The 19,901-nt window shown below is 44.3% G+C and overlaps 1 protein-coding gene across 3 annotated transcripts in view; it reads left to right on the plus strand.

The window, feature by feature from the left end:
• The window catches only part of KCNMB2 (potassium calcium-activated channel subfamily M regulatory beta subunit 2), a 315,905-nt gene that overhangs the window by 81,959 nt on the left and 214,045 nt on the right, over positions 1 to 19,901 (plus strand). Inside the window, exon 1 of one of the 3 annotated variants that reach the window (XM_079978282.1) lies at positions 12,819 to 13,235. The exons of the other annotated variants lie outside the window; for them this stretch is intronic. The gene's annotated coding sequence lies outside the window, so the exon portion shown is untranslated. Of the gene's footprint in view, positions 1 to 12,818; positions 13,236 to 19,901 lie in introns of those variants that run through there. 3 annotated transcript variants of the gene reach the window in all.

Here is a 19,901-nt window from a genome sequence, read left to right on the forward strand (position 1 = left end):
CGTACAGCTTCCAGGTCATGTGGCCAGCATGACTAAGCCGCTTCTGGTGAACCAGAGCAGCACACAGAAACGCCGTTTACCTTCCCACCGAAGCTTTACCTATTTATCTACTTGCACTTTGTGCTTTCGAACTACTAGGTTGGCAGGAGCAGGGACCAAGCAACGGGAGCTCACCCCGTCGCGGGGATTCGAACCGCCGACCTTCTGATTGGCAAGTCCTAGGCTCTGTGGTTTATACCGACAGTGCCACCCGTGTCTAATACCCACGTCTAATACCCAGGTTAGACCACTGCAATTTGTTATATGTAGGTCTGCCTTTGGAGACTGTTCGGAAACTTCAATTAGTTCAGAGAATAGAGCTGTTAAATTACTGATAACGACTAAGCAGTCAGAACACCCCTCACAGGTTTCAAAATACTTTCCTATTTCAGGCACTACTCAAAGCACCATGTTTAACTATTATAGCCCTACAAGGTTTGGGACCTGAGTATTTAAAGGGTAACATTATTATTATTATTATTATTATTATTATTATTATTCTTGCCGCGGGATCACATTCATCTAGTGCTTTACCAACTGCAGTGGCTCCCGGTGGAGTACAGGGTCAGGTTTAAGGTGCTGGTTTTGACCTTTAAAGCCCTATGCGGCCTAGGACCCAGGTACCTACGGGACTGCCTCTCCTGGTATGCCCCGCGGAGGACCTGAAGGTCCACAAATGACAACACTTTGGCGGTCCCAAGTTGCAAGGTGGTTAGATTGGTCTCAACTAGGGCCAGGGTCTTTTCAGTACTGGCCCCGACTTGGTGGAACGCTCTGTCACAAGAGACCAGGGCCCTGTAGGACTTGACATCTTTCTGCAGGGCCTGCAAGACAGAGCTGTTCCACCTGGCCTTTGGTTTAGACTCAGTCTGACCCTTATGGTTTCCTCCTCTTATGGTTTTGATCTATGGGCTACTTTAAAATGAGGCTGCATTTTAAATTGCATTTTAACCTGTATTTTAAATTGGTTCCCCCCCCCCCCATTATGTTTTTACTGTAATTTTACTGGTGTTAGCCGCCCTGAGCCTGGCTCTGGCCAGGGAGGGTGGGGTATAAATAAAATGCATTATTTATTTATTTATTTATTTATTTACCATCTGTCTGGGTTTCCCCAGACACTCTGGGCGGCTTACAACATATCTAAGAACATAATCATCAGTCCTTAAAAACTTCCCTAAACAGGGCTGCCTGCACAGTCATTAAGAGCTTATTTGTAGGTCTTCCCAGTGGCGAGTGTCAGCCATGTCATCTTCCAGAGCTGTTAGCAAGCATCTGTTGTGGCCAAGTTCTCCTTTGCGGTGGCTCCCCAAATTTTAATTTGCCCAGGCTCTTCCTGCTGTGCTTGTTTTATAGATTTTCATTGAAGGGGTCTTGATATATGTGGGTTTTAATATTGTTATTTATTTCTTGAAATCATTTTGAAGGATAAGGTGTGGTAGACATCCTTCAGATAGATAAATATTGTCTGCTACATATCAGTCTGAGTGCCAGTTGATGCCAGCTGTCAGAATACAGGTGGTGATGATGATAATGATGATAATAATGATGAAGATAATAATAATAATAATAATAATAATAATAATCTGTTTGTTTGTTTATTTATACCCCACCCATCTGGCTGGGTTTCCCCAGCCACTCTGGGCGGCTTCCAACAAAAGATTAAAAATATATTAAAACATCAGTCATTAAAAACTTCCCTAAACTTCCCTAAATGGTGACTTCTGTTGCAAAACTTTGGCTGTCAATGAAGAAATATCACTCCGTATTTCCCAGACCTTTTTGCACATCTAAAGTACGGTCGCCACCATCATCCTCATGGAAGAATTTTAGGGAGAATTTTTGGGGAGTAGATTAATTTCTGCTCTAATCTAGGTATTCATTCTCTCTTTGCCCTAGTTTGCAATTAGAAAAAGATTCTCTAGTCCAGCACAGTTGATGCTGTCTGAAACAAGCTGTTTCTTCATCTGTTGCAGAATGTAGTTCGTGGCACCAATCTAATTAAATCAAACACTTTAATTCATTTGCTGGATGAAGTAAATAATATTTGCATAATATTTACATAATATGTGCTGTGTGTTGTTTTCACTGTCAGTGAAGTTTTTGCTTTTCCTGGTGTCCTCACATTTTTTATATTATTCAGCTTTGCATATCTCAAGGCTGGTAGGGGAGGAGCTCAGGGCTCCAGCCAGCTAGCCAGGCATTCCAAAATACTTCATTCCACCCCCCCTCCCAGTTTCAAGATACTCCATTCCATTCTCCCTTCCTTTTTTTTTTCTCATCTCAAGACTCAGTCAACATTCTGCAACCTCTGAGCATGTTGCTCACCCCTTATTTGGTTGTTTCTTGGGACTGTTCCCTGGTCAATTTTTTCTTAAGCTTTTTTGCATAGTTACGCAACTTTCCAATGCTGGAAATCACTTCCCTTTTGGGTATAGGTGGTCCCATTTTGTTTGTGTAAAGACCCACACGCAGGCCCTCCAAGTGTCCCTGTTTTCCATGGACAGTCCTGGATTTACAGAAGCCATCCCGGTTTCTGATTTGATCCCAGAATGTCCCGCTTTTCCTTAGGATTTTCAACGGAGAAATGTAGGCGGGTGTGTGATCCCTGAGCCAAGGAGATAAGATACAACCTTTAGAAGACATCTGAAGGCTGCCCTCTATAGGGAAGTTTTAAAATGTTTAATGTTTTATCAAGTTTTTATATACAGTCATACCTCGTGTTGCGTTAGGTTCATGTTGCATCTTTTCGGCTTGTGAAAGTAGCAAACCTGGAAGTGTATATTTCCGGGTTTGGCCATGTGTGTGTGCGCAGAAGCGTTTTGCATGCTTCATGCATGAGCAGAAGCATTATGCGTGCTTCGCACATGCACAGAAGCACTCCATCACGCCGCTCATGTGCGCAGAAGCGGCGCTCAAGTTACGGACTTTTCGGGGTGCAAACGGCACCCCGGAACAGATCGAGTCCATAACTAGAGGTACCACTGTATGTTGGAAGCCACCCAGAGTGCCTGGGGCAGTCCAGTCAGATGGGTGGGGTATAAATAATAGAACTATTGTTATTGTTATTACTGTTCTGGAATAGGATATCCCTATTTTCATCCAAATAATAATAATGTTGGGGGTTATGTGTGACTTTGCTATTACATACCAAAGAAATTGTTTCGTGGATATCCAAGCAAGTAAAGAAGCAGATAGGAAGAGGCAAGGATGGTCCAGAAATCCTCCTTACCTGAATCTGAAAAGTGATGGACAGGTTAGCCTATTTACGATCTGCATCAGTTTCACATGCACTCAAGCACAGCTTCACCCCCATCCTGTTAGGTTAGTTTAGGTCGCTTGCCAGATGTGACATGCCGTCGCCTGACATGCTTTAATGTCTCATTTCCTCCTGTAGTCTCAGGTTCATCAAAAAGAGCAGTATCAAAGATTCTGCATCCGAGTTGAAAAGTCCCCAGGTGGTTTCCTGTCTGCCTTAGTGTTTCTGCCAGCTGCTGGGATGCATTATAGCCTTCCCCTTCTACTTATGCCACCTGCCATCGTTATGCCAACCAGGTGTCTGAAACCTTCCAGCTTTCCCCCCTGTAAACATGATCTGTCTTCTTCCGTCACTTGGCCAAGCTTTAGTTATACAGAGTCTGGTGTATTCGGCAAACTCTTCTCAAAGCATCTGCTCCTTCTTACATTTCTACCGGTCTGTGGGAATGAAGAAATGCCACAGAAACTGGGTGTTGGCATAAGAAATCTCCTTACACAGACAGTATTATTTTAATAGTCCACTCACAGTGGTCTTTTTCCATGCGGTTTTGTAGGTGCTTTGCAGAGGCAAGCGTACAGAGGCAAGGTAATCATGGTGAACGTTGGAGAGTATGTCCAGCTTGCGTAGGTTTGTCCTCACTTACCCAAGGCTCATATGTATTGATTTCTCCTGCCTGCACTCAGTCCTTTGGCTAATCTGACAGAGCTTTAATTTGTTATATTTTAATAGATATAGGGACGCGGGTGGCGCTGTGGTCTAAACCACAGAGCCTAGGGCTTGCCGATCAGAAAGTCAGCGGTTCGAATCCCCGCAACAGGGTGAGCTCCCATTGTTCAGTCCCTGCTCCTGCCAACCTAGCAGTTCGGAAGCACGTCAAAGTGCAAGTAGATAAATAGGTACCACTCCGGTGGGAAGGTAAACGGCGTTTCCATGTGCTGCTCTAGTTTGCCAGAAGTGGCTTAGTCATGCTGGCCACATGACCCGGAAGCTGTACGTCGGCTCCCTTGGCCAATAAAGCAAGATGAGTGCCGCAACCCCAGAGTCATCTGCGACTGGTCCTAACGGACAGGGGTTTACCTTTAATAGATATAGGAAGAGAGCATCAATCTAGTTGAAGCTAAGGCAAGGCTCCTGAAGCCAAAAAATGGTCCCCCCCAAACATTAGAGAGAGGACTCTAGACACCTTGTTAATTGGGTAGAAAGCTACAGTGGTACCTCGGGTTAAGAACTTAATTCGTTCTGGAGGTCCGTTCTTAAGCTGCAACTGTTCTTAACCTGAAGCACCACTTTAGCTAATGGAGCCTCCCACTGCCGCCGCACGATTTCTGTTCTCATCCTGAAGCAAAGTTCTTAACCCAAGGTACTATTTCTGGGTTAGTGGAGTCTGTAACCTGAAGCATCCGTAACCCGAGGTATCACTGTATATGTATTGAAATATAACTAATTAAGGACCTGTCAGATTAGCCAAAGGACTGAGTCTTGCCTCAGCTTCAACTGGATTGATGCTCTCTCTTTTTCTTTTTATACCCTTCTGCCCTTAAGATAAGCAACAGGTGGAACAGGTAAGGCATTTGGAGGAAGCGAAGGAATTTAGGGAGCTTGCACCCTGACTGTAAGTGAGCCAGCATAATGAACAAGAACAAGGAATGCAAAATCGCTTTATGACTCACCCTAATTATAACGAGAATTTGATAGATGCATACATAACTGGGGAGTGTAACTATCTGTTACAAATACAGCAGCTAATTACATATGGAAGTACACAGTATAATTAATGTTGCAGGTTGTGTGTGCAGCAACCTCTTTCTTTCATACAGGGAGAAGGGGTTCCCCCTCCTGCTAGGATCTGCCTAATTTGCTGTGAAGTTGCATGTCTATAGGGCAGCCATGCTTTACCACCCCTACCCCTTCTGCCACCCAGGCAAAATGGGAAAGGTCATATAGCTCACTGGCAGGGCATTGCTGTGGAAGTTATGGGTTTGATGCCTGGTATCTCCAGCTATGGCTAGGAAAGGCTCCCTGTCTCAAATTCCAGAGAACAGCTGCTGGTCAATGTTGACAATACTGGTTTTTGAGGACCACCTCTATTTCCTCCGGGGTGATTAGGACTGTCCATGAATTCTTGTTCCTCGGCAATTAAGGTTGGGCATGGTCAGTCCTGCTAGGAATTTTCTGATATCCTATTTGGAATGTTGTCAATACTGAGATAGATGTGCCAGTGGTTTGGCTCAGCATAAAGCACCTTTCTCTGTTCCCGCTGTGGTTCTCTGACCCACAAACACCAAAACAAAAAGCCAGGCAGCCTAATTTGCTGACTTGTTTGATGCCTCGGTTTATTGGGGGGCTGGAGGGGGAGAAGTCTTGGGGCCCTACAACACTGCCCTCTGGAACAGGGGCTGGTCTGCAATTTCATCAAGTCACAGCAGAAACACCAAGGCAGCGTCTGGAGAGGTGTGTACAGTGAAGAAGCCCACCCTCCAACCCTGCTCTGCCTAATTCCTTGCTTTCTCACCACTTTTGGCACACTATAATTTGAAATAATTACAAGCTTTTAGCTTTGTAGATACTCCCATTAGAACACATTCATATCTTACCCTTTTCTCTCTCCCCCATCCCTCCTCCAATCTTTTACTTTGTCATTTTTTAAAATAAATAAAAAAGATAGGGAAATTTCAACAGGTACTTTTTATTATTATTTAAGGGAAGGAGAGAGCCGTGTATAACCTTGGCATATTAACCATGATGATGATGATTTCCCGGCATCTTGAGTTGAATGCGTTTTTGCTGGAAGTGGACTATTATTTACATTAAGGGGTATTATCCTTCAGTTATTGTGTAGAAACTGCTTTCGAGACAGGCAAAGAGTATTATTATTCGTGGCTGCGCGTGTCGCATAGCTGATCGCTTGTCCTCTAAGAAATTGAGTGAAAACTATCCAATTGTCTTCGGGTAGATTGCGGACTCCTACGCTCACTATGTTAACAATAATATTCTCTCGCTGCTGCTGTTACCCAGCTCCAACTGGAGTGCAATTGCGGGATGAGCAATGTATTACCAAAGAGGTGCACATTGGCATTTCAGCTAAGGATAGAATAATAGACCCCTAGAATGGACAAGGGCCATAGCTCAGTGACAGAGTGTCCTAACTTGCATCCAGAAGGTCCCACGTTCAACCCCCTGCATCTCTAGGTGGGTGTGGAAGAGAATCCTGTCTGAACTTCTGGAGAGCCACCAGTTGTCAGTGTCAACAATACTGAGCTAGATGAACCAGTGGCTTGACATAACATAAGGCAGTTTGGTATGTTCCTAGAACCATAGAGTTGGAAGGAGCTTGGTAGGCCATGTAGTCCACCACAATGCAGGAGATACAGAGCTAGAGCATCTTCAAGAGATGCCTGTCCAGTGCCCTCTTGAGGACCTCAGCCATACACCTAGCTCCACTGTTGAAGTTCTTCTTGTACCATTAAGGAACTTCTCCCAATAGTCACTAGAGACTTCACTTGATGTGCAAATGGCAGTTAAGAGAATAGATTTTTGTTGGGACCATGACAGCAGCAGCAGGAGTTCAAGTTCCTACTGTCCCAAGATTGTTCAGGCTTCTAACCCAACCTGGGCCAACCCAGGGACCAGCTGCCCCACCCTGGATTTAGCACTAGATCAGTTTGGGGGCAGGACTAATGTTTTGTTTGTGTAGGGGTTTTTTGGGGGGTGGGTGATTCTAAGTAAATATTTGGTCAGGAGAGGAGCAGAGGAAGGAGGTGTTGAGTGCATGGAGTTGAATCCTGTGGACTGCTGCTTCACAAGCTGCTACCACCTCCCATGGAGAAACTGCTTGTGAAGGAACACCCTGCATGACACAGGACTGAATATCCTGTTGCATGGAATGTTCGACCCTGTGGTGTGCTGATTCATGAGGCAGGCAAGAAAGAGGACCAGGCATCATGCAGGAAAAAGAGGCCAGGTGAGAAGAAGGAGCGGCCAGCTGGGAAAGTCACTTAGAAAGGCAACTTCCACCACTCACCTTCTCCCAGGAAGATGCAGCTGGTCAGGTAGGTCCCTCCTATTCTCCTAGGTAGACTTCTCACCCAACAACATCTACCTCTCCATTGATTGATTGATTGATTGATCGATCGATTGCATTTACACCCCACCTTTTCTCCAAGCACCTCAAGGTGGTCTACGTGGTTTCCCCATTCTTCGTTTGATCCCCACAACAACTCTGTGAGGTGGGTTAGGCTGCGAGGCAGTGACAGGCCCAAGGTCATGCAGTGGCTGCATGAGGATTCGAACCCTGGTCTCCCAGGTCCACGCCTGACACTCTGACCACTAAACTCTGGCTCTCTTGCCTGACTTTCCTGCCTTGGACAGCTGTGCCACCTGAGTTGACCTGTGGCAATCCAGAGTTGTCTCAGCAAGACCCAGGTGACACCCAGACCATACGTCACCCTGAATTGGCGCACACACACACACACACACACACACACACAATGCTTTCACACTGCTGATGTCAGCAGTTTTGGCCCCAAGTGCATTGAGGATGGGAGCAGCATTAGCAGTCACCATCTGCTTCTCTCTGGGTGCATTCACTGTATGTTTATTTGTATTATTATTACACTTCTTAGTAATATTATACCAAAAAAAAGAACCCCACCAATTATTGTTTCGTGAGGGGCCAGCTTCCAACATTTTGCCACCTGAGACAAGATGGTGCTTCCCCACTACTTCCCACAGTTGACTCTTACCTCAATGCTCCTGTCAGTACCATGTCCCCTACCTCAGCTAAGAGCAGCAGGTTAGCTTGGGGGCACCTAGAAGAGCCAGGTCTGTCCCCCAACCCCTTGCTGCTCCTCTGTTGCCTGAGGTAGTTGACTCACTCTACCTCAGGGAAAAAATCTGCCTGGATTAGACCAGTTCAGTATTGCCTCCACAGTATCTTGTATCTTGTTCAGTATTGCCTCCACAGCCTCCCAAGAGGGAGTGATTCCCTGCCCCATCTGGAGATGTTGGGGCTCAAACCTGAGACCTTCTGTGTGCAAAGAAGCTGCTCTACTGCTGACCTATGGCCCTTCCCTATAGCTGTGGTAGCGCTGTACCATCTGAGAGCATATGCAGTTGAGAGCCAGACAAAACAAAACTCCCTCTATAGAACTCTCTCTCCAGAGAAACCCTCCAGGGTAACTCTCCTTCAACATTTTTAAAGCAGTATTTTAAAAAACCCTCTAGAGGCCTTTTCAGCTTGTTTTTCTTTTTGAGTTTTATCTCTCTTCTGCATGCTAATGCTTTTTATTTAAATGTCAGCTTTGTTTTATAATTCGATTTTAATGTTTCCCTATTGCAATTTTGCAAGTCAGCTTGAGGGCCCAGCTTGGGTTGAAAGGTGGGAATGCGAAGGAGAGGAAAATAAAAATGATACAACGATACCTTGGATAGCGCGCCCACACACACACACAGTTTCCATCTCATCTCTTCCATGCTGAATGCTTTCTCCACTTGCACTATGTCACAATACCTTCCTTCTCTTTATTTCAGCCCTCTGTAGTTGCTGAAAGCGGTGGACTAACAGCAGGGCACCTGCCATCTCTTTTCAACCTTAGAAGCTGGTACAATGTGGATTCGCAGCCGTGCCAGCTTCCCAACACATTCATACTAGTCCGCCCACGCAATATTGTGCCTGACATCTGCCACCACTGATGCTCTGGTGCCAGCAGACTGCTCACTTCTGCGTGTTTGGCCATCAGGAACCAGACGGGACCCAACCCATTGTTTTCCAAGGGTCACAATGAACATCAAAGACAGAAGCTGTGCAAGGAGGGGAGAGGGGAGGGAGGAAGAGAGAGAGAGGCCTGTTTGTGTTCCTGCTAGTGTCCTGAGCTAGAGGTGAAACTGCATGCCAAAAAACCAAAGGTCTGTGCCAAAACAAAACAAAAAAAGTTTGCGTTGCTTTTCTTCCAAGCATGAACTTGATCATCGTTCCTTCTAGGCCCAATGTACAGGAGTAAGTGCATGCAAAGCAGGTTTTCTGCCACCTTCCCCTGTATGCAAGGTCCTAAATTGCATGCAGAATCCTGAGCATATCCAGGTAGGACTGGGAGAAACACCAGACTGAAACCCAGGGGAGCCACAGACTTACTATGTTCCAGTAACATCTAAGGCAGGGATGGGGAACTTCTGGCCTTCCAGATGTTGTACTAGAATTCACATTCTCCCTGATCACCAGATATGCTGGCTGTGTCCCTCCAGCCCATTGACATCTGGAGAGCCACAGGTTCCCCATCCCTGATCTAAGGGCTGATGAGAGAGCATCACCACCACCCCCAGTTCCTTCATTGATTGCCTCTGGTTTGTTGGCTCCCCTCTCCCCAATCCTTGAAACATGACACATGGAGATGTGTGGGTGTGTGGCCCTTGTGGACAAGTTGTAGCTTAGTGGCAGAGTACAGGTTTTGCATGGAAAACATCTCCTGATCTTGCCTTGGCATTTCTAGTTTTTAAAATCCACGTAGCACAGGTGTGGGAGATCTTTGGTGCTCTGGATTTTGCTGGACTGCAGCTCCCATCATCCTTGCCCATTGGCTATGCTTGCCGGGGCCGATGGGAGTTAAGCTACATTTGGAGGTCCAATGGTTCCCCATACCTGATATGGCAGGAAAGACTCTTCTGGCCTGACACCCGGGAGATTTGCTAGAACTAAGAGCAGACAATAGAGATAGATGGAGGAATGATCTGAATCTCAATAGGACACCTTCATCTGTTTATGCTAATATTTCAAATAAATAAAATGTAGATAGAAAGACCATTTCAGCCATATGATGCCACAACTGTAAAGGTAAAGGGACCCCTGACCATTAGGTCCAGTTGCAGACGACTCTTGGGTTGTGGCGCTCATCTCGCTTTATTGGCCGAGGGAGCCGGCATACAGCTTCCGGGTCATGTAGCCAGCATGACTAAGCCACTTCTGGTGAACCAGAGCAGTGCACGGAAATGCCGTTTACCTTCCCACCAGAGCGGTACCTATTTACCTACTTGCACTTTGACGTGCTTTCGAACTGCTAGGTGGGCAGGAGTTGGGACCGAGCAATGGGAGCTCACCCTGTCACGGGGATTCAAACCACCGACCTTCTGATCGGCAAGCCCTAGGCTCTGTGGTTTAACCCACAGTGCCACCCGCGTCCCTTGCCACAACTGTAGAACAAAGTTATCTCAATATTATTTCCCAACTTTGACAGATGCTGTTCAACCAGTACAGTCTACTCACAAGAACGTAGGAAGCTGTCTTATACTGAGGTCAAACCATTGCTTCATCTAGTCCTTCCTTGTCTAATCTGACTGGCAGAAGCTCTCCATAATTTCAGAATGATGCTATTTCCTACTGGGAGATACCGAGGATTGAACCTGTAACCTTCTACATCAAAAGCAGATGTTACCACTGACCTACAAAGTGGTACTGTGCAGACTCTGATGTACCACCTCTGTGGCAAGTAGGCCTATGTCAGAGGGTGACTGAACATTGCTGGCCCATTCTGCAGTTTAAAAATGGCTGCTAGCCAGGAAGTTCAAATCATGCTATTGTCCTAGGCTTGGTGACATTAATTAAGAGCACCTCTCTTCCTTAATTTCACATTCTGCAAGGACTGGGAGAGTTTCTGATCCTGAGGGTGGTAATAGTACCAATGGACCAGCAACAACATGTTGCAGTCTGAGGTGCTCGTGTTCAGGGTTCCAACCAGTCAACCATGCCTGCTTCCAGAATGTTCCATTCCTTCCGCAACACATAAACACACAGTTTTCCCCTTTTCCTCAAGCAGCGAGTCAGCATTCCGTGCCCACTGAGCATGCTCAGTCATTCTTCCCCCAAGCCTGCTAACAACCTCCTCCTTTGGCTACAAATAGATTTGGTACCTAGATAATTGAGTCTGGTATTAAAATGTAAGATGATGAGTGCTGGTGTGGCTACATCCCTCGCCAGGGAAAAGAAGGTTAGAGGCTGGTTAATGATCCATTATTATTATTATTATTATTATTATTATTATTATTACCCCACCCATCTGGCTGCGTTTCCCTAGCCAGTCTGGACAGCTTTCAGCACATATAAAAACACAATAAAATGTCAAACATTAAAAACTTCCCAATTCAGAGCTGCCTTCAGATGCCTTCAGCTGTGTAGTTCTTTATGTCCTTGACATCTGATGAGAAGGCCCTCTGCTTGGTTCCCTGTAACTTCACTTCTCGCAGTGAGGGAACTGCCAGCAGACCCTTGGGGCAGGCCTCAGTGTCCTTAAAGGTCCATGAATCTCCCTTTATGGGGGCTGATTCTTAAAAGATGGTTTCAAGAGCTTCTCCAGAACGTTCCAAAAAGAGAAGTGGGGAGAACCATCAGAAGTTTGAGGAAGTACACACACCTTTCCCAAGTCTGCCAGACTGAAAGGAGGGGCTGATGATGTCTGGGAAGAGGAACAAAAGGAGAAGCTGCTGCCTGAGATAGCAGGACACAGAATGAAGCAGACATAGAGCAAAGCAGAAGGGAAGAGAGTGATGAGCTGACAGCTGGAAGGCATCTCAGGGGGTTGGTTTTGAGCAGCTCCCTGGGAGGCTGATGTGAGGCAGTGGATTTGGGGCTTGCAGGAGGACTTAAGCTGCTTGGTCCCACCTGGGCTCTGCTTGTCTCTTTGTAAATAAATTACAAAACATCATGATCTCCTCCCCAGTGATCTCTCCTCCAAAGGAAAGCAACATTCTGGGGAACTCTGCACAGTTCAGGAATGTAGGGGTGGGTGAACGTGTCAATTTCTGTTTCCGTTTCTCATTCTTCCAGGCTTAAATTCATATATCCACATTTCTCTAGCAATTTTCTTTTTTTTTTTTTTAAATGTCCTCTTGATTATCTGTCAGAATTTTAATACTGTACACACTTCTCATAATATGTACGTTCACCAAATATGCACATGTAACGTAATATGCACATACGCATTTTGCAAGCAATTCCCCCAAATACAGTGTATTTGATATGTTATTTTTACTCAGATGTGTATTTTTATGCTTATCCCCCCCCCCAATATATGCATCACTGTGCACATTATTTTGTTGCAGTATTATTCGGAGAAGAACAGATTTCAAGGAGAAAGTACACATTGCTTCGAGAAGTGTGAATCAGTTCGTTTCTCCATAAAATGCAAACGAAACGGAATTTCTCTTTCATCCCTAGTTAACAATACACAGTAAGGTTGTTTGAGGAAGATCCCTTGTCTCGTTTGCCCTGTATAGCTCCCCGTTTTTCCCTTCGAAAGAATTCCGTTTTGCTTGTTTTAAAGTTTTCCCAAATACCTGTCAGGCAGAGAAAATAAGCCTGCCTCATGTTAGTACCAGAATCGTGGGAGAAAGGAGCGCAAGCTTCAGGAGGGGGCTGCTAGAATTATCCTTGCATTTTAATGCAAGGACCCTGTTATAGCACCGAACAGAAATTGCATGCCTATCCCAAGTTAAAAGAAATCTTACCTCAGGCATACTGCTTTTGTTTTTAATTTCCTTGGCGTGTTAGGTTTGGTCCTTTGGAAGGGAGGGGAACCCCACAACACAAAGCAGTTCGCGCCACGAAATTCCCCAGCCCAAGTGTCTGGTGTGTGTGCCCGTCAAACCCCCGTTGCCCTTCCAAACTATTTCAGACATTTTGAGCAAGGGAGTATTCAGGGAGCGTGAGTTAGCAAAGGGGGGCTGTGACATTAATGGTCCGAAAAGGCTTTAAACGTCAGGAGGTAAGGATGACGGCGCTCGACAACTGGTGGCAGGTCAGAGGATTCCTCCAGATTCTGCTTTATTAACAATTAGGGTGGTGGTTCTCCGCCTCCTCTCCCCCCACCCTTCCCTACCTCCCCCCAAAACAACAACAACAACTCCGGTGCGTTTGGGCTTTTCCGAGGAAGAGAAGATGTGACAAGTCTGAGAGGTAGGATTTCCGCTTGGGAAACAAAGGCGTCTCTGGCTGCTCCCGAGAGCTGTATTGTTTCATTTCGGCTGCTTCTGGGAGGGGGGGGGGTTCTAAGTGGATTGGGCATGACGGATGCGGAGTCGGGAGAAAAGAAGGTTTGGGGTGCAGAAGGGGTGTGGAGGGTTCGCTTCTCATCATAGGAATGGAGGAGGGGGAACCTGCCGGTATTATGAACTGAGTGTGTTTCGGTGAATGGCAGCTGTATTGTCTCGAGAGCGCAACGCTGGTCGTGGAAGTGATGAGAGCATCTTTGTTTTGCTTCCCAAGTTGTACATTCCACATTGTATCTCCCGGAGAGTTGTTTTTTTCCTATCTCCCCCTTTTCATTAGGAAGGAATGCACAGAGGTCACAAAGGCAGCACCCCGGTCTCTTCTCGGTCATTCCGGCTGGGTTGGGACAGGAGTTGAGGATGGAGGGAGCAGGCAGAGGCTATGGGAGGAGAAGGTGGGGCAGGAAATGAGTGGAGGGGGGCGAGAGCCTTGAAAGCGGAGGGGGCGAGGGCTCTGGGCTCTTAGCATGCACATCGAGTCCTCCCATCGCCACCACTGTGCCGAGAGAGAGAGAGAGAGAGAGAGAGAGAGAGAGAGAGAGAGAGAGAGAGAGAGAGAGATAGGGTGAGGGAGAGGGAGAGGGAGAGAGAGATGGGGAGTCTGTTTCTTTGAGTCAAGAGCCATCGAGCATAAACCCCGTTGGAAAGAAGAAGGAACCGGGCAGTTCATCATTTTGTATACAGTAATGGCAGGCAGGTTTGGCACAAGTCTGTGGTCAGTGTTCCGGCTGGACAAGAATATTGTGTTCATGCTGAAAGGGGGGCACCGATATTTCACTCGCTCACTCTCAGGATTCTTTAGAGACAGGGTCAAACAGGGTTTAGCCACAGATCCTGCTTTCAATGACAGTGTTCTGCCACGCAGTCTTTCAAAACACTAAGACTGCCTCTGACCATCTGCAGAAAGCTTTCCTTCCACGAAAAGAAGAAGAAGGGAGTGGCCATCAATGGCTCTTAATACCCAGTGCCAATCCTGAGGGATGTGATCACTCCTAATAGGTCTGGAAAAGAGGACTGCTTCCTATGTTTTAATGAAGACTTCATCCAGTCAAGACTTTTTGTCTTGGTGATCGTGGGCCAGAGTGTCACTGAAGGAACATAGAATTGTTGGATCATCTAGTCCAACTCCCTACAATGCATGAATCTCAACTAGATCATACATGACAGATGCTCATTCAACCACCTCCAAGGAAGGAGAGTCCACCACTTTCCAAAGGAGACGGTTCCACTGTTGAACAGCTCTTACTGTCAGAAAGTTCTTCCTGAAGTTTAGTCAGAATCTCATTTCTCATAACTTGAAGCCATTGCTTCAAGTCCTACTCTCCAGAGCAGGAGAAACCAAGCTTGCTCCATCTTCCATGTGACAGCCCTTTGGATAGTCTTCTTAGTCTCCTCTTTTCCAGGGTAAGCTTACCCAGTTTCCTCAACCATTCCTCATAAGGCTTGGTTTCCAGACCCTTGGTCATCTTGGACGCCCTCCTTTGCACATGTTCCAGCTTGTCAATATCCTTCGTAAAATGTGGCACCCAGAACTGATCACAGTACTCCAGGTTTGGTCTGACCAATGCAGAATAGAGTGGTACTATTACTACCCTTGATCCAGGCACTATACTTCTGTTGATGCAGCCTAGAATGGCATTAGCTTTGTTTTTACTGCTGCATCACACTGTTGACTCATGTTACGCTTATTGTCTACTAAGACTGCTAGATCCTTTTCACATGTACCCCATCTTATATTTGCAGCTGGTTCTTCCTATCTAAGTGTAGAACCTTACATTTGCCCCCATTGAGATTCATTTTGTTAGTTTGAGCCCAGTTCTCCAATCTATTAAAATCATTTTGAATCCTGATTCTGTCTTCTGTGGCATTAGCTTGGAGTCATCTGCGAATCTGATGAGCAACTCCTCAATTCCTTCATCCAAGTCATTCATAAAGATGTCGAACAACAGTGGACCCCCCAGACAGTCCCCACTTCACTTTTTTTCCAGGATGATGATGAATGGTTGGTGAGCCCTCTTGAGTTTGGTCAGTCAACAAGCTACAAATCCACCTAAAAGTTACCTTGTCCAGCCCACAGTTTACCAGTTTCTCTGCAAGAATATGGTGGTGGACCTGGCAAAAACCTTCACTGAAATCACTATGTCCACAGCATTTCCCTGTTCCACCAAGCTTGTAGCTCTACCAAAAAAGGAAGGGGATTCCTTTGGCGTTACTAGTTTTAGAGAAACCCATGCTGGGTCTTAGTAATCACAGCATCTTTTTCTAAGTGATCACAGACCGATCATTTAATGAGCTCCCCCTCTTCATCCCTGTTGCAGAGAATGAACCACACATTTTAGTAAGATAGGTGTGAAAGTGTTTACTTACATTTCAATGCAGACAGCAGATACATTAAAGTAGTGTGCAGAAAAATACTTCTAAGTTACAGCAAAATAAAAGTTGGTAGTCATGGCTAACATGGCTGAAAGCAAGGGCTTTAGCCATGCATATTTGGTCAGCTTGCAGGCATGGTGAGAAGGGAGAATCTCCTCACAGGCAAAAAGTAGTATAAAGGATTGTCTCCTTTGTTACAGAGCTCCCACCCAAAGCAAGTGACCACACATAGAGTACTCTCTGAGAAGTTCAAGAACTAGCCCTGTGCTTGTCTAGCAAAGCATGCACTTGTGATTTAGGCTGCAAACCCCACAAAGATTAGGATCAGACTTTTAGGGGAGGCAAAGCATATGCCTTTACTGTCCATAGACAGGTGAGATTTGGCAAATCAAAAAAAGGAAAGAGAAATAACCAAAAGGAGCAGCAGAAGTTTAAATTCTGTATGCTTTATTCTTTATTCTTTCCACCATTGCAAGCTGGGCGGTGTGATGATGATGATAATTTAAAACTAGTGATTTTTTAAAAATAAAATAACAAAAATGAGTCAATTATTCTATGGGAGTTGATGCAGCAGGTTTGGATCTTTGTCATTTTCTATTTACCCATAGTGAGGAAGGAAATAGGAGTATAATGAGAAAATAAATATATAGCACCCATGGATACACATCACTGAGCTATTTGGAATCTCAACGTGGACTGGTGACTTCCTGCTTGAAACCATCTGAGTTTGCTAAATGTCTCAAATGTTTTGTTGCTAAACAATGAGATCAGAGCCTAATGAATAGGATGTATCTGGATATGATAAAAATAGTCTGCTGCTGGAAATAAGTATTGGAAAAATATGTGGAAAACTTGAAGCGTAAAAAAAAGTGTTGCTTTGCTGGGTGGTAATATTATTGTTTTAAGGTTGCAGTCCTATACCCACTTATCTGTCTGGGAGTAAGGCTCATTGAACTTAATGGGTCTTACTTTGGAGTCCCATATAAAATATAGAATTGCCCTGTAAATCTGCTTTTAAGAACACTATTCTGAAACAGGTTGTGTGGTGGCAAGAAGTTCCCATCTCTGTGAAGCCCGGTAGAATGATTGTTTTCATTAAATCTTCATTAGGAGAAGAATTGCTATACCAGGGACAAACCACAGTAATTTGATTTCACTCATCATATCAAATGTTTCCTTTAAGGAGAATTTTATTACATTAGAGGACGCTCTAAGTGGGTCGCGGTGTAATTCATTTGGTAACGATGTGTGGGTGACACTTTTATGACAAAAGTGCAAAATTCATTGGGTGAATTAGTGTCAGAATGACATTGGCAACATTAGGCCCAGAATATTAAAAATTGCTTTTCCCATGGACCGTATTTTTTTAAAAAACATAATTTTTATTAACAGGCCAATCCAATCACATTATTTCCAAATCATATTACTTCCAAATTATACAGCCAGATTTTTAATTTTTGTTGGGGGTACCCTTACATCAAGCTCCGAATGAGAATCAAAACATCACTTCTGTTACTGCTTTTATCAAACGGTTCTATCCAGATCGGTCCAGATAGTCTCTTTATTACTTCTTCATCTTCTTGTTGTTATCATGTATTCCTTTCTTTGCAATCTCTGATAGTCTTCACAAGCAGGTTAGGAACAAACAACATCTGCGTGGGTTTTGCACACTCCAAAAGTCATATCTCATAAGGACCATAATTTTTAATGTGGCCTAAATGACACGCATATATATATACAATATATAGCTAGTAGAAGATTTCCCAGTAAGTGTCCCCCTGTAAGTTGGGTTTAGGGAGTCTCTTCTCCTTTGCATCTAAAATGAGTGAAAGCAGTCCTTTTAAGAAATATTACGTTGCTTTGGGGTTTTAAAGCTTCCTACCTGTTGCATGCAAATTCCCTGTTTTCACTTGTGAGCTGAGCTGACATGATGACACAGAATGTTCATAAACAGTTCAGCTTCTGAAGAAGAAGAGGTCAGTCATTGAATTTCAACAGTCAACGCAGCTGCCGCCAGGGAATCAGAATGTTTGTTGAAGTTGGGAAAACCTAACACCTTAGTTAACCTTGCTTTCTGTAAGACTTTTTTTATTTTATTTTGTACATTCCAGTGTTACTTACATGAATAAGTTGTTTGTGATGAGATGAGGCTTTTGCTAGGAAGACAAAGAAGGGGGAAGGGTGCCATAAATAAATGGTTTTGGCTGCCAGTGCCACACTGTCTAGTATTGAATAGTCTCAAATGTGTACTTTGCATCTCTTCTCAGCCAAGTATATGTGAGGGATGGACACACACTGGAATGTAAATAACAAAAACATCTAGTCTGCCCGATCGATGATGTTTTTTCTGTGCCTGGTGCATATTGGAAAATTCAAGAATGTTTGCTTAGCTCTGGTTTAAGCAAACATCTCTGTATCTTTGGGATGTGAGGTTTAGATGAAAATGGTTTATAAAATTTTAAACAGGGAGAGAACAGATAATGGGGGGGAGGATTCTTCCTTTTTATAAAAAATAGTACTATTACCCTGCTTGAAAGCTTCTCTGTCTTGTCCAGCTGTCACTGTGAACTAATCTGATTCAGCAGGGGGAGTTTGCGTGTTCATATTGACTTGGTTAATACAGTTCTTGAAGAAATGTAATGTCTTGCATGCAGAAGGCCTTGAGATGCCAGGGATGGAACCTGGGACCTTCTACATGTTTTGTTTTGTTTTGTTTTGTTTTAGTTTTATTTATTTATTAATGTTCTTATGTTACATTGGTAAACATTATCATATTACATCACAAGGCTTGTTATAGTATAATTTTCAGCATGTATACAAAGTTTATATACAAGGTTTGTATACCTATAGAAAAGAAACAAGGACAAAAAACGATTCCAAAATCATATATGTACCAACACTTTGGACTCCTGTCTATCCCGTTGTATATTCCTTTTTTTACAAATGAATGTACTCTTATTATTGTATTTATCTTTACATTTTATCTAATACATTCCTATATCAATATGTATCCTTGGTCTTATTTCTCAACTCAGTCTCTCTCCAACATCAATCGAATGCTAACATAGATAGCGGAGCTTTACTATATTTTTGAACATATATCTTATATCTATCCCACTTTTCCATAAATTTTTGTTTTGAATTGCTTCTCAGGCTATTTGTCAACTGCGCCATTTCAGCAAATTCTTGTAGCTTGTTATGCCAATCCATTATTGTTGGGGCTTCTTCCTTCCACCCCTTTGCCACCAAAGTCCGAGCTGCAGCCGTTGCGTATAAAAATACCTCCCTAAAGGCATTCGGGATGTCCCTGCCAACAATACTTAACAGAAACCTGGGACCTTCTGCATGCAGCCCTTGCCATCTTGTGTTACGCCATGTGGTTCATTTATATCTTCAGAAGTTTATTGGTACTATCTTCAAGCCCCCTGTTTCTTTAACCTGCATACAGATAGGTCTGTTGCTTCTTATCTGTTTTGGGAATTCTTTGAGAAATTGTTCTGGATATACTCATCTGGATTATAGGCCACTCATGACTTTCAAATAGCAATAAATTGTTGTTGCTTTGCTCCATTGCCCGTGTTCTTATTGCTGCAGATGAACAATTTTGTGTGCTAGTTGTAAGGCTAGTAAAAAAAGGGCTTCACCATTGATCTTATTATCTCATTGGGATTTAATGGCCAGGGAAGCATTTAGGTTTCAAAACAAAAAATAGACAACCTTTGGGAATGAACTGCATTCAAGTCCTGATCATGCTTGTGTAAAGAAGATTGCGTTCATTTTACAAACTGTTATGTTTCATCATTGCTTTGCCGTTCATGTGTGTGGTCCGTTACAAAACGTAAAGGATCACACACTGGCCCAAGGCATTTGCAGCCTAAAATTCGATAGGAGACAACACAGGATTTGTTGAAATTTTGAACATGCCCAAACTAAAAATGTGTCAAACACCCATAGACCTGTCTGCTCCTCCTTAGTAATTCTGCGTTGCAATGCATCTGCAAAGAACATTTCAACAATTTTCAGAAAATCTGCCCAGACACTATTTGCTTACAGCAGGCTCACAGACCCCGCTTCCACGTTGCACAAGCACCCCCTCCCCCTCCCATATCCAAAACCAGTTCCTCATTCATAAAAGGGAAAGCAGTGGTCATGGACCAGATCAGAGTTCATAGCCCAATCCCATAGTTACTGTATGAACATA

Source organism: Podarcis cretensis (assembly GCF_951804945.1).
Source record: "Podarcis cretensis genome assembly, chromosome: 5".
Lineage (NCBI taxonomy): Eukaryota > Metazoa > Chordata > Lepidosauria > Squamata > Lacertidae > Podarcis > Podarcis cretensis.